Raw genomic sequence first — 12,177 nt, forward strand, 5'->3', positions numbered from 1 at the left:
TCCAAGCTTCCACATCCTGGAGGAAGTCGGCGTCTGACTCGCTGTTAGTTCAAAGAGCTGTTTCTGTGAGTACACCGTAGGCCCCTGGTGACTAGAGCATGTCTGCCCCAGGGACAGGTGGCCAAGGAGCTGCTATCTCCTTGGCCCACAGACTCAGGACAGGCATGCTTTCTACCCAGACTCCTTCCTAAGAGTGGAGCCTGCACCCTGCCATACACATCCCCTGCTGTCTCTTTAGCAACCAGGCTTCTGACTGTCTGAACTGGGAGCGGGTGACACTTGTATTACCACTGAACGCTGTGCCTGCCAGGGTCGTCCCTCCTGCTTTGCAACCGTTTCCAGACAAGAAGGCCAATGGCTGCTGCTCTTCTCCCCGGGCAGAGTGTTGAACCTTCCACAGATATGCTCCTGGGGTGCGCAGTGAAAAACGTGTCCCTTTCCTTAAGGCTCTTTCCATAGGCGCAAGCGCGCTTCTCTCACAGGCAGAAGGGATGCCCAGGCAAAGAGGATTTCTCTCCATGCGGGTTTAGTACACTGTGCTGAAGAGACCAGCTCAGGCAACAGGAGAATCCCTCAGACCCGACTCTGATTTCCCAAAGAATGCTGCGCTTTCCCAGAGGGGATGCCAGGGCAAAGAGGCTTTCGCTCTATGCGGTATTCTCCCATAGTGCTGCGAATACTAGGCTAAGGCAAGCAGCAACAGCAGCCCACAGAACCGACTCTGATTTCCCAGCGACTGCTATGCTTTCGCAGAGCTTTTCAGCTTGGCAGGAACCGCACTTCGCTGCTGCTTCCTCAGAAAGGCTTTGGGTGTTTAGTCTGTCCCGGCAGGGAAGAAGAGCCGCGGGAGAGCTGGTGCCTCTTGGGACTTGCTTTCTCGGGCTCCTCGTTCACACCCGGGGTTACCTTGCTATGCCGAACTAAGCAGACACAGTCCCAACCCAGCAGCAGCGTCCGTTCTTAACATGGCACTCAATGCCTATTACAATCTCGTGGGGAAGGTAAGGCTTTGCCTTTGGCTCTGGCGCTCCGGCAGGCTCAAGGTCTAGGCCAGTGCCTACACCACAGGAGAGAGCTGGCGACAGGATCACTGCACATGGTCCGTGCACTGGGATGGGGAACTGTGGGGGACTGTCCACATTCTTTCCCCAGCACACCCCCTGCCACCCACATCGCTGCCACATCTTGGTGGAAGATGGCATCTGAATGCCAGTTCCATTTGTGTTGTTTCCGCGAGTTGCAGCTATGTCGCCTGGTGGGAAGCCCAAGTCTGTTCTTGGGACAGATGGCCAAGGAGATGCTGCCCCTTTTTGACCAGAGGCAAAGGACTGGCCTGCCTTCTGCCCAGACTCCTTCCTCAGCGTGGAGTACGCGCCTCTGCCCTAGTCATGCCCTCATGTCTCCTTAGCAGCCTGGCTTCCATCTCTCTGCACAGGTAGCGGGTGACACTTGTCTTGCCACCGGCCTGTGGTTCGTGCCATGGCAGGCTATCCTGCATCCCGAGTGTTTCCAGACCCCAAGGCCAACGGCTCCTTCTCTTCTCCAGGGGCGGCAGCTGCGCTTTCCCCACACTTGGTTTCTCTCTCAGGCAGAGGGGATGCTAGGACAAAGCGTATTTCGCTCCATGCGGGTATCGTCCACCAAGCTGTGGAGACTAGCTCAGGCAAGCAGCAGCAGCATCACCTAACAAAACTCTGATTTCCCAAGGAAAGCTGCGCTTTCCCAGGCGAGATGACCAGGCAAAGAGGCTTTTGCTGAATGCGGGTTTCTCCCACCGCGAGGCTGGGATCAGGCAAGCAGCCCCAGCCCGCAGAACATTTCTTAGCGAATGCTGTGCTTTCGCAAAGGCTTTGGCTTGGAGCGAACAGCACTTCACTGCTGCTTCCTCAGCAAGGCTTCAGTCGCGTCAGGGAAGCAGAGCTGCGGGAGAGCTGGTGACTCTTGGACCTTGCTTTCCCAGGCTCCAGTTCGTGTTCTGGGTTCACCCTGCCAAGCCGAACTAAGCAGACACAGCTACAACCCTCCAGTAGCGTGCATAGCCTAGGTTGGCACTCAATACACACTACCATCTTCCAGTGTAGGCATCCCTTGGCCTTTTACTCTGGCACTTAAGCGGACTGCAAACTAGACCAGTGCTTTCCCCACAGGAAAGGAGAGCTGACAGGAACCCTGCACATGGCCCGTGCACTGAATAGGGAGCTTTGGGGGACTGTCCCCACTCCTTCCGCTTAAACCCCGTGAATACTCCAAGCTTCCACATCCTGGAGGAAGTCGGCGTCTGACTCGCTGTTAGTTCAGGGAGCTGTTTCTGCGAGTACACCGTAGGCCCCTGGTGACTAGAGCATGTCTGCCCCAGGGACAGGTGGCCAAGGAGCTGCTATCTCCTTGGCCCACAGACTCAGGACAGGCATGCTTTCTACCCAGACTCCTTCCTAAGAGTGGAGCCTGCACCCTGCCATACACATCCCCTGCTGTCTCCTTAGCAACCAGGCTTCTGACTGTCTGAACTGGGAGCGGGTGACACTTGTATTACCACTGAACGCTGTGCCTGCCAGGGTCGTCCCTCCTGCTTTGCAACCGTTTTCAGACAAGAAGGCCAATGGCTGCTGCTCTTCTCCCCGGGCAGAGTGTTGAACCTTCCACAGATATGCTCCTGGGGTGCGCAGTGAAAAACGTGTCCCTTTCCTTAAGGCTCTTTCCATAGGCGCAAGCGCGCTTCTCTCACAGGCAGAAGGGATGCCCAGGCAAAGAGGATTTCTCTCCATGCGGGTTTAGTACACTGTGCTGAAGAGACCAGCTCAGGCAACAGGAGAATCCCTCAGACCCGACTCTGATTTCCCAAAGAATGCTGCGCTTTCCCAGAGGGGATGCCAGGGCAAAGAGGCTTTCGCTCTATGCGGTATTCTCCCATAGTGCTGCGAATACTAGGCTAAGGCAAGCAGCAACAGCAGCCCACAGAACCGACTCTGATTTCCCAGCGACTGCTATGCTTTCGCAGAGCTTTACAGCTTGGCAGGAACCGCACTTCGCTGCTGCTTCCTCAGAAAGGCTTTGGGTGTTTAGTCTGTCCCGGCAGGGAAGAAGAGCCGCGGGAGAGCTGGTGCCTCTTGGGACTTGCTTTCTCGGGCTCCTCGTTCACACCCGGGGTTACCTTGCTATGCCGAACTAAGCAGACACAGTCCCAACCCAGCAGCAGCGTCCGTTCTTAACATGGCACTCAATGCCTATTACAATCTCGTGGGGAAGGTAAGGCTTTGCCTTTGGCTCTGGCGCTCCGGCAGGCTCAAGGTCTAGGCCAGTGCCTACACCACAGGAGAGAGCTGGCGACAGGATCACTGCACATGGTCCGTGCACTGGGATGGGGAACTGTGGGGGACTGTCCACATTCTTTCCCCAGCACACCCCCTGCCACCCACATCGCTGCCACATCTTGGTGGAAGATGGCATCTGAATGCCAGTTCCATTTGTGTTGTTTCCGCGAGTTGCAGCTATGTCGCCTGGTGGGAAGCCCAAGTCTGTTCTTGGGACAGATGGCCAAGGAGATGCTGCCCCTTTTTGACCAGAGGCAAAGGACTGGCCTGCCTTCTGCCCAGACTCCTTCCTCAGCGTGGAGTACGCGCCTCTGCCCTAGTCATGCCCTCATGTCTCCTTAGCAGCCTGGCTTCCATCTCTCTGCACAGGTAGCGGGTGACACTTGTCTTGCCACCGGCCTGTGGTTCGTGCCATGGCAGGCTATCCTGCATCCCGAGTGTTTCCAGACCCCAAGGCCAACGGCTCCTTCTCTTCTCCAGGGGCGGCAGCTGCGCTTTCCCCACACTTGGTTTCTCTCTCAGGCAGAGGGGATGCTAGGACAAAGCGTATTTCGCTCCATGCGGGTATCCTCCACCAAGCTGTGGAGACTAGCTCAGGCAAGCAGCAGCAGCATCCCCTAACAAAACTCTGATTTCCCAAGGAAAGCTGCGCTTTCCCAGGCGAGATGACCAGGCAAAGAGGCTTTTGCTGAATGCGGGTTTCTCCCACCGCGAGGCTGGGATCAGGCAAGCAGCCCCAGCCCGCAGAACATTTCTTAGCGAATGCTGTGCTTTCGCAAAGGCTTTGGCTTGGAGCGAACAGCACTTCACTGCTGCTTCCTCAGCAAGGCTTCAGTCGCGTCAGGGAAGCAGAGCTGCGGGAGAGCTGGTGACTCTTGGACCTTGCTTTCCCAGGCTCCAGTTCGTGTTCTGGGTTCACCCTGCCAAGCCGAACTAAGCAGACACAGCTACAACCCTCCAGTAGCGTGCATAGCCTAGGTTGGCACTCAATACACACTACCATCTTCCAGTGTAGGCATCCCTTGGCCTTTTACTCTGGCACTTAAGCGGACTGCAAACTAGACCAGTGCTTTCCCCACAGGAAAGGAGAGCTGACAGGAACCCTGCACATGGCCCGTGCACTGAATAGGGAGCTTTGGGGGACTGTCCCCACTCCTTCCCCTTAAACCCCGTGAATACTCCAAGCTTCCACATCCTGGAGGAAGTCGGCGTCTGACTCGCTGTTAGTTCAGGGAGCTGTTTCTGCGAGTACACCGTAGGCCCCTGGTGACTAGAGCATGTCTGCCCCAGGGACAGGTGGCCAAGGAGCTGCTATCTCCTTGGCCCACAGACTCAGGACAGGCATGCTTTCTACCCAGACTCCTTCCTAAGAGTGGAGCCTGCACCCTGCCATACACATCCCCTGCTGTCTCCTTAGCAACCAGGCTTCTGACTGTCTGAACTGGGAGCGGGTGACACTTGTATTACCACTGAACGCTGTGCCTGCCAGGGTCGTCCCTCCTGCTTTGCAACCGTTTCCAGACAAGAAGGCCAATGGCTGCTGCTCTTCTCCCCGGGCAGAGTGTTGAACCTTCCACAGATATGCTCCTGGGGTGCGCAGTGAAAAACGTGTCCCTTTCCTTAAGGCTCTTTCCATAGGCGCAAGCGCGCTTCTCTCACAGGCAGAAGGGATGCCCAGGCAAAGAGGATTTCTCTCCATGCGGGTTTAGTACACTGTGCTGAAGAGACCAGCTCAGGCAACAGGAGAATCCCTCAGACCCGACTCTGATTTCCCAAAGAATGCTGCGCTTTCCCAGAGGGGATGCCAGGGCAAAGAGGCTTTCGCTCTATGCGGTATTCTCCCATAGTGCTGCGAATACTAGGCTAAGGCAAGCAGCAACAGCAGCCCACAGAACCGACTCTGATTTCCCAGCGACTGCTATGCTTTCGCAGAGCTTTACAGCTTGGCAGGAACCGCACTTCGCTGCTGCTTCCTCAGAAAGGCTTTGGGTGTTTAGTCTGTCCCGGCAGGGAAGAAGAGCCGCGGGAGAGCTGGTGCCTCTTGGGACTTGCTTTCTCGGGCTCCTCGTTCACGCCCGGGGTTACCTTGCTATGCCGAACTAGGCAGACACAGTCCCAACCCAGCAGCAGCGTCCGTTCTTAACATGGCACTCAATGCCTATTACAATCTCGTGGGGAAGGTAAGGCTTTGCCTTTGGCTCTGGCGCTCCGGGAGGCTCAAGGTCTAGGCCATTGCCTACACCACAGGAGAGAGCTGGCGACAGGATCACTGCACATGGCCCGTGCACTGGGATGGGGAACTGTGGGGGACTGTCCACACTCTTTCCCCAGCACACCCCCTGCCACCCACATCGCTGCCACATCTTGGTGGAAGATGGCATCTGAATGCCAGTTCCATTTGTGTTGTTTCCGCGAGTTGCAGCTATGTCGCCTGGTGGGAAGCCCAAGTCTGTTCTTGGGACAGATGGCCAAGGAGATGCTGCCCCTTTTTGACCAGAGGCAAAGGACTGGCCTGCCTTCTGCCCAGACTCCTTCCTCAGCGTGGAGTACGCGCCTCTGCCCTAGTCATGCCCTCATGTCTCCTTAGCAGCCTGGCTTCCATCTCTCTGCACAGGTAGCGGGTGACACTTGTCTTGCCACCGGCCTGTGGTTCGTGCCATGGCAGGCTATCCTGCATCCCGAGTGTTACCAGACCCCAAGGCCAACGGCTCCTTTTCTTCTCCAGGGGCGGCAGTTGCGCTTTCCCCTCACTTGGTTTCTCTCTCAGGCAGAGGGGATGCTAGGACAAAGCGTATTTCGCTCCATGCGGGTATCGTCCACCAAGCTGTGGAGACTAGCTCAGGCAAGCAGAAGCAGCATCCCCTAAAAAAACTCTGATTTCCCAAGGAAAGCTGCGCTTTCCCAGGCGAGATGCCCAGGCAAAGAGGCTTTTGCTGAATGCGGGTTTCTCCCACCGCGAGGCTGGGATCAGGCAAGCAGCCCCAGCCCGCAGAACATTTCTTAGCGAATGCTGTGCTTTCGCAAAGGCTTTGGCTTGGAGCGAACAGCACTTCACTGCTGCTTCCTCAGCAAGGCTTCAGTCGCGTTAGGGAAGCAGAGCTGCGGGAGAGCTGGTGCCTCTTGGACCTTGCTTTCCCAGGCTCCAGTTCGTGTTCTGGGTTCACCCTGCCAAGCCGAACTAAGCAGACACAGCTACAACCCTCCAGTAGCGTGCATAGCCTAGGTTGGCACTCAATACACACTACCATCTTCCAGTGTAGGCATCCCTTGGCCTTTTACTCTGGCACTTAAGCGGACTGCAAACTAGACCAGTGCTTTCCCCACAGGAAAGGAGAGCTGACAGGAACCCTGCACATGGCCCGTGCACTGAATAGGGAGCTTTGGGGGACTGTCCCCACTCCTTCCCCTTAAACCCCGTGAATCCTCCAAGCTTCCACATCCTGGAGGAAGTCGGCGTCTGACTCGCTGTTAGTTCAGGGAGCTGTTTCTGTGAGTACACCGTAGGCCCCTGGTGACTAGAGCATGTCTGCCCCAGGGACAGGTGGCCAAGGAGCTGCTATCTCCTTGGCCCACAGACTCAGGACAGGCATGCTTTCTACCCAGACTCCTTCCTAAGAGTGGAGCCTGCACCCTGCCATACACATCCCCTCCTGTCTCCTTAGCAACCAGGCTTCTGACTGTCTGAACTGGGAGCGGGTGACGCTTGTATTACCACTGAACGCTGTGCCTGCCAGGGTCGTCCCTCCTGCTCTGCAACCGTTTCCAGACAAGAAGGCCAATGGCTGCTGCTCTTCTCCCCGGGCAGAGTGTTGAACCTTCCACAGATATGCTCCTGGGGTGCGCAGTGAAAAACGTGTCCCTTTCCTTAAGGCTCTTTCCATAGGCGCAATCGCGCTTCTCTCACAGGCAGAAGGGATGCCCAGGCAAAGAGGATTTCTCTCCATGCGGGTTTAGTACACTGTGCTGAAGAGAGCAGCTCAGGCAACAGGAGAATCCCTCAGACCCGACTCTGATTTCCCAAAGAATGCTGCGCTTTCCCAGAGGGGATGCCAGGGCAAAGAGGCTTTCGCTCTATGCGGTATTCTCCCATAGTGCTGCGAATACTAGGCTAAGGCAAGCAGCAACAGCAGCCCACAGAACCGACTCTGATTTCCCAGCGACTGCTATGCTTTCGCAGAGCTTTACAGCTTGGCAGGAACCGCACTTCGCTTCTGCTTCCTCAGAAAGGCTTTGGGTGTTTAGTCTGTCCCGACAGGGAAGAAGAGCCGCGGGAGAGCTGGTGCCTCTTGGGACTTGCTTTCTCGGGCTCCTCGTTCACGCCCGGGGTTACCTTGCTATGCCGAACTAAGCAGACACAGTCACAACCCAGCAGCAGCGTCCGTTCTTAACATGGCACTCAATGCCTATTACAATCTCGTGGGGAAGGTAAGGCTTTGCCTTTGGCTCTGGCGCTCCGGCAGGCTCAAGGTCTAGGCCAGTGCCTACACCACAGGAGAGAGCTGGCGACAGGATCACTGCACATGGCCCGTGCACTGGGATGGGGAACTGTGGGGGACTGTCCACATTCTTTCCCCAGCACACCCCCTGCCACCCACATCGCTGCCACATCTTGGTGGAAGATGGCATCTGAATGCCAGTTCCATTTGTGTTGTTTCCGCGAGTTGCAGCTATGTCGCCTGGTGGGAAGCCCAAGTCTGTTCTTGGGACAGATGGCCAAGGAGATGCTGCCCCTTTTTGACCAGAGGCAAAGGACTGGCCTGCCTTCTGCCCAGACTCCTTCCTCAGCGTGGAGTACGCGCCTCTGCCCTAGTCATGCCCTCATGTCTCCTTAGCAGCCTGGCTTCCATCTCTCTGCACAGGTAGCGGGTGACACTTGTCTTGCCACCGGCCTGTGGTTCGTGCCATGGCAGGCTATCCTGCATCCCGAGTGTTTCCAGACCCCAAGGCCAACGGCTCCTTCTCTTCTCCAGGGGCGGCAGCTGCGCTTTCCCCACACTTGGTTTCTCTCTCAGGCAGAGGGGATGCTAGGACAAAGCGTATTTCGCTCCATGCGGGTATCGTCCACCAAGCTGTGGAGACTAGCTCAGGCAAGCAGCAGCAGCATCCCCTAACAAAACTCTGATTTCCCAAGGAAAGCTGCGCTTTCCCAGGCGAGATGCCCAGGCAAAGAGGCTTTTGCTGAATGCGGGTTTCTCCCACCGCGAGACTGGGATCAGGCAAGCAGCCCCAGCCCGCAGAACATTTCTTAGCGAATGCTGTGCTTTCCCAAAGGCTTTGGCTTGGAGCGAACAGCACTTCACTGCTGCTTCCTCAGCAAGGCTTCAGTCGCGTCAGGGAAGCAGAGCTGCGGGAGAGCTGGTGCCTCTTGGACCTTGCTTTCCCAGGCTCCAGTTCGTGTCCTGGGTTCACCCTGCCAAGCCGAACTAAGCAGACACAGCTACAACCCTCCAGTAGCGTGCATAGCCTAGGTTGGCACTCAATACACACTACCATCTTCCAGTGTAGGCATCCCTTGGCCTTTTACTCTGGCACTTAAGCGGACTGCAAACTAGACCAGTGCTTTCCCCACAGGAAAGGAGAGCTGACAGGAACCCTGCACATGGCCCGTGCACTGAATAGGGAGCTTTGGGGGACTGTCCCCACTCCTTCCCCTTAAACCCCGTGAATCCTCCAAGCTTCCACATCCTGGAGGAAGTCGGCGTCTGACTCGCTGTTAGTTCAGGGAGCTGTTTCTGCGAGTACACCGTAGGCCCCTGGTGACTAGAGCATGTCTGCCCCAGGGACAGGTGGCCAAGGAGCTGCTATCTCCTTGGCCCACAGACTCAGGACAGGCATGCTTTCTACCCAGACTCCTTCCTAAGAGTGGAGCCTGCACCCTGCCATACACATCCCCTCCTGTCTCCTTAGCAACCAGGCTTCTGACTGTCTGAACTGGGAGCGGGTGACACTTGTATTACCACTGAACGCTGTGCCTGCCAGGGTCGTCCCTCCTGCTTTGCAACCGTTTCCAGACAAGAAGGCCAATGGCTGCTGCTCTTCTCCCCGGGCAGAGTGTTGAACCTTCCACAGATATGCTCCTGGGGTGCGCAGTGAAAAACGTGTCCCTTTCCTTAAGGCTCTTTCCATAGGCGCAATCGCGCTTCTCTCACAGGCAGAAGGGATGCCCAGGCAAAGAGGATTTCTCTCCATGCGGGTTTAGTACACTGTGCTGAAGAGAGCAGCTCAGGCAACAGGAGAATCCCTCAGACCCGACTCTGATTTCCCAAAGAATGCTGCGCTTTCCCAGAGGGGATGCCAGGGCAAAGAGGCTTTCGCTCTATGCGGTATTCTCCCATAGTGCTGCGAATACTAGGCTAAGGCAAGCAGCAACAGCAGCCCACAGAACCGACTCTGATTTCCCAGCGACTGCTATGCTTTCGCAGAGCTTTACAGCTTGGCAGGAACCGCACTTCGCTTCTGCTTCCTCAGAAAGGCTTTGGGTGTTTAGTCTGTCCCGACAGGGAAGAAGAGCCGCGGGAGAGCTGGTGCCTCTTGGGACTTGCTTTCTCGGGCTCCTCGTTCACACCCGGGGTTACCTTGCTATGCCGAACTAAGCAGACACAGTCACAACCCAGCAGCAGCGTCCGTTCTTAACATGGCACTCAATGCCTATTACAATCTCGTGGGGAAGGTAAGGCTTTGCCTTTGGCTCTGGCGCTCCGGCAGGCTCAAGGTCTAGGCCAGTGCCTACACCACAGGAGAGAGCTGGCGACAGGATCACTGCACATGGCCCGTGCACTGGGATGGGGAACTGTGGGGGACTGTCCACATTCTTTCCCCAGCACACCCCCTGCCACCCACATCGCTGCCACATCTTGGTGGAAGATGGCATCTGAATGCCAGTTCCATTTGTGTTGTTTCCGCGAGTTGCAGCTATGTCGCCTGGTGGGAAGCCCAAGTCTGTTCTTGGGACAGATGGCCAAGGAGATGCTGTCCCTTTTTGACCAGAGGCAAAGGACTGGCCTGCCTTCTGCCCAGACTCCTTCCTCAGCGTGGAGTACGCGCCTCTGCCCTAGTCATGCCCTCATGTCTCCTTAGCAGCCTGGCTTCCATCTCTCTGCACAGGTAGCGGGTGACACTTGTCTTGCCACCGGCCTGTGGTTCGTGCCATGGCAGGCTATCCTGCATCCCGAGTGTTTCCAGACCCCAAGGCCAACGGCTCCTTCTCTTCTCCAGGGGCCGCAGCTGCGCTTTCCCCACACTTGGTTTCTCTCTCAGGCAGAGGGGATGCTAGGACAAAGCGTATTTCGCTCCATGCGGGTATCGTCCACCAAGCTGTGGAGACTAGCTCAGGCAAGCAGCAGCAGCATCCCCTAACAAAACTCTGATTTCCCAAGGAAAGCTGCGCTTTCCCAGGCGAGATGCCCAGGCAAAGAGGCTTTTGCTGAATGCGGGTTTCTCCCACCGCGAGACTGGGATCAGGCAAGCAGCCCCAGCCCGCAGAACATTTCTTAGCGAATGCTGTGCTTTCCCAAAGGCTTTGGCTTGGAGCGAACAGCACTTCACTGCTGCTTCCTCAGCAAGGCTTCAGTCGCGTCAGGGAAGCAGAGCTGCGGGAGAGCTGGTGCCTCTTGGACCTTGCTTTCCCAGGCTCCAGTTCGTGTTCTGGGTTCACCCTGCCAAGCCGAACTAAGCAGACACAGCTACAACCCTCCAGTAGCGTGCATAGCCTAGGTTGGCACTCAATACACACTACCATCTTCCAGTGTAGGCATCCCTTGGCCTTTTACTCTGGCACTTAAGCGGACTGCAAACTAGGCCAGTGCTTTCCCCACAGGAAAGGAGCGCTGACAGGAACCCTGCACATGGCCCGTGCACTGAATAGGGAGCTTTGGGGGACTGTCCCCACTCCTTCCCCTTAAACCCCGTGAATCCTCCAAGCTTCCACATCCTGGAGGAAGTCGGCGTCTGACTCGCTGTTAGTTCAGGGAGCTGTTTCTGCGAGTACACCGTAGGCCCCTGGTGACTAGAGCATGTCTGCCCCAGGGACAGGTGGCCAAGGAGCTGCTATCTCCTTGGCCCACAGACTCAGGACAGGCATGCTTTCTACCCAGACTCCTTCCTAAGAGTGGAGCCTGCACCCTGCCATACACATCCCCTGCTGTCTCCTTAGCAACCAGGCTTCTGACTGTCTGAACTGGGAGCGGGTGACACTTGTATTACCACTGAACGCTGTGCCTGCCAGGGTCGTCCCTCCTGCTTTGCAACCGTTTCCAGACAAGAAGGCCAATGGCTGCTGCTCTTCTCCCCGGGCAGAGTGTTGAACCTTCCACAGATATGCTCCTGGGGTGCGCAGTGAAAAACGTGTCCCTTTCCTTAAGGCTCTTTCCATAGGCGCAAGCGCGCTTCTCTCACAGGCAGAAGGGATGCCCAGGCAAAGAGGATTTCTCTCCATGCGGGTTTAGTACACTGTGCTGAAGAGACCAGCTCAGGCAACAGGAGAATCCCTCAGACCCGACTCTGATTTCCCAAAGAATGCTGCGCTTTCCCAGAGGGGATGCCAGGGCAAAGAGGCTTTCGCTCTATGCGGTATTCTCCCATAGTGCTGCGAATACTAGGCTAAGGCAAGCAGCAACAGCAGCCCACAGAACCGACTCTGATTTCCCAGCGACTGCTATGCTTTCGCAGAGCTTTACAGCTTGGCAGGAACCGCACTTCGCTTCTGCTTCCTCAGAAAGGCTTTGGGTGTTTAGTCTGTCCCGACAGGGAAGAAGAGCCGCGGGAGAGCTGGTGCCTCTTGGGACTTGCTTTCTCGGGCTCCTCGTTCACGCCCGGGGTTACCTTGCTATGCCGAACTAAGCAGACACAGTCCCAACCCAGCAGCAGC

Source organism: Mustela nivalis (genome assembly GCF_964662115.1).
Source record: "Mustela nivalis genome assembly, chromosome: Y".
In the NCBI taxonomy this organism is placed as follows: domain Eukaryota; kingdom Metazoa; phylum Chordata; class Mammalia; order Carnivora; family Mustelidae; genus Mustela; species Mustela nivalis.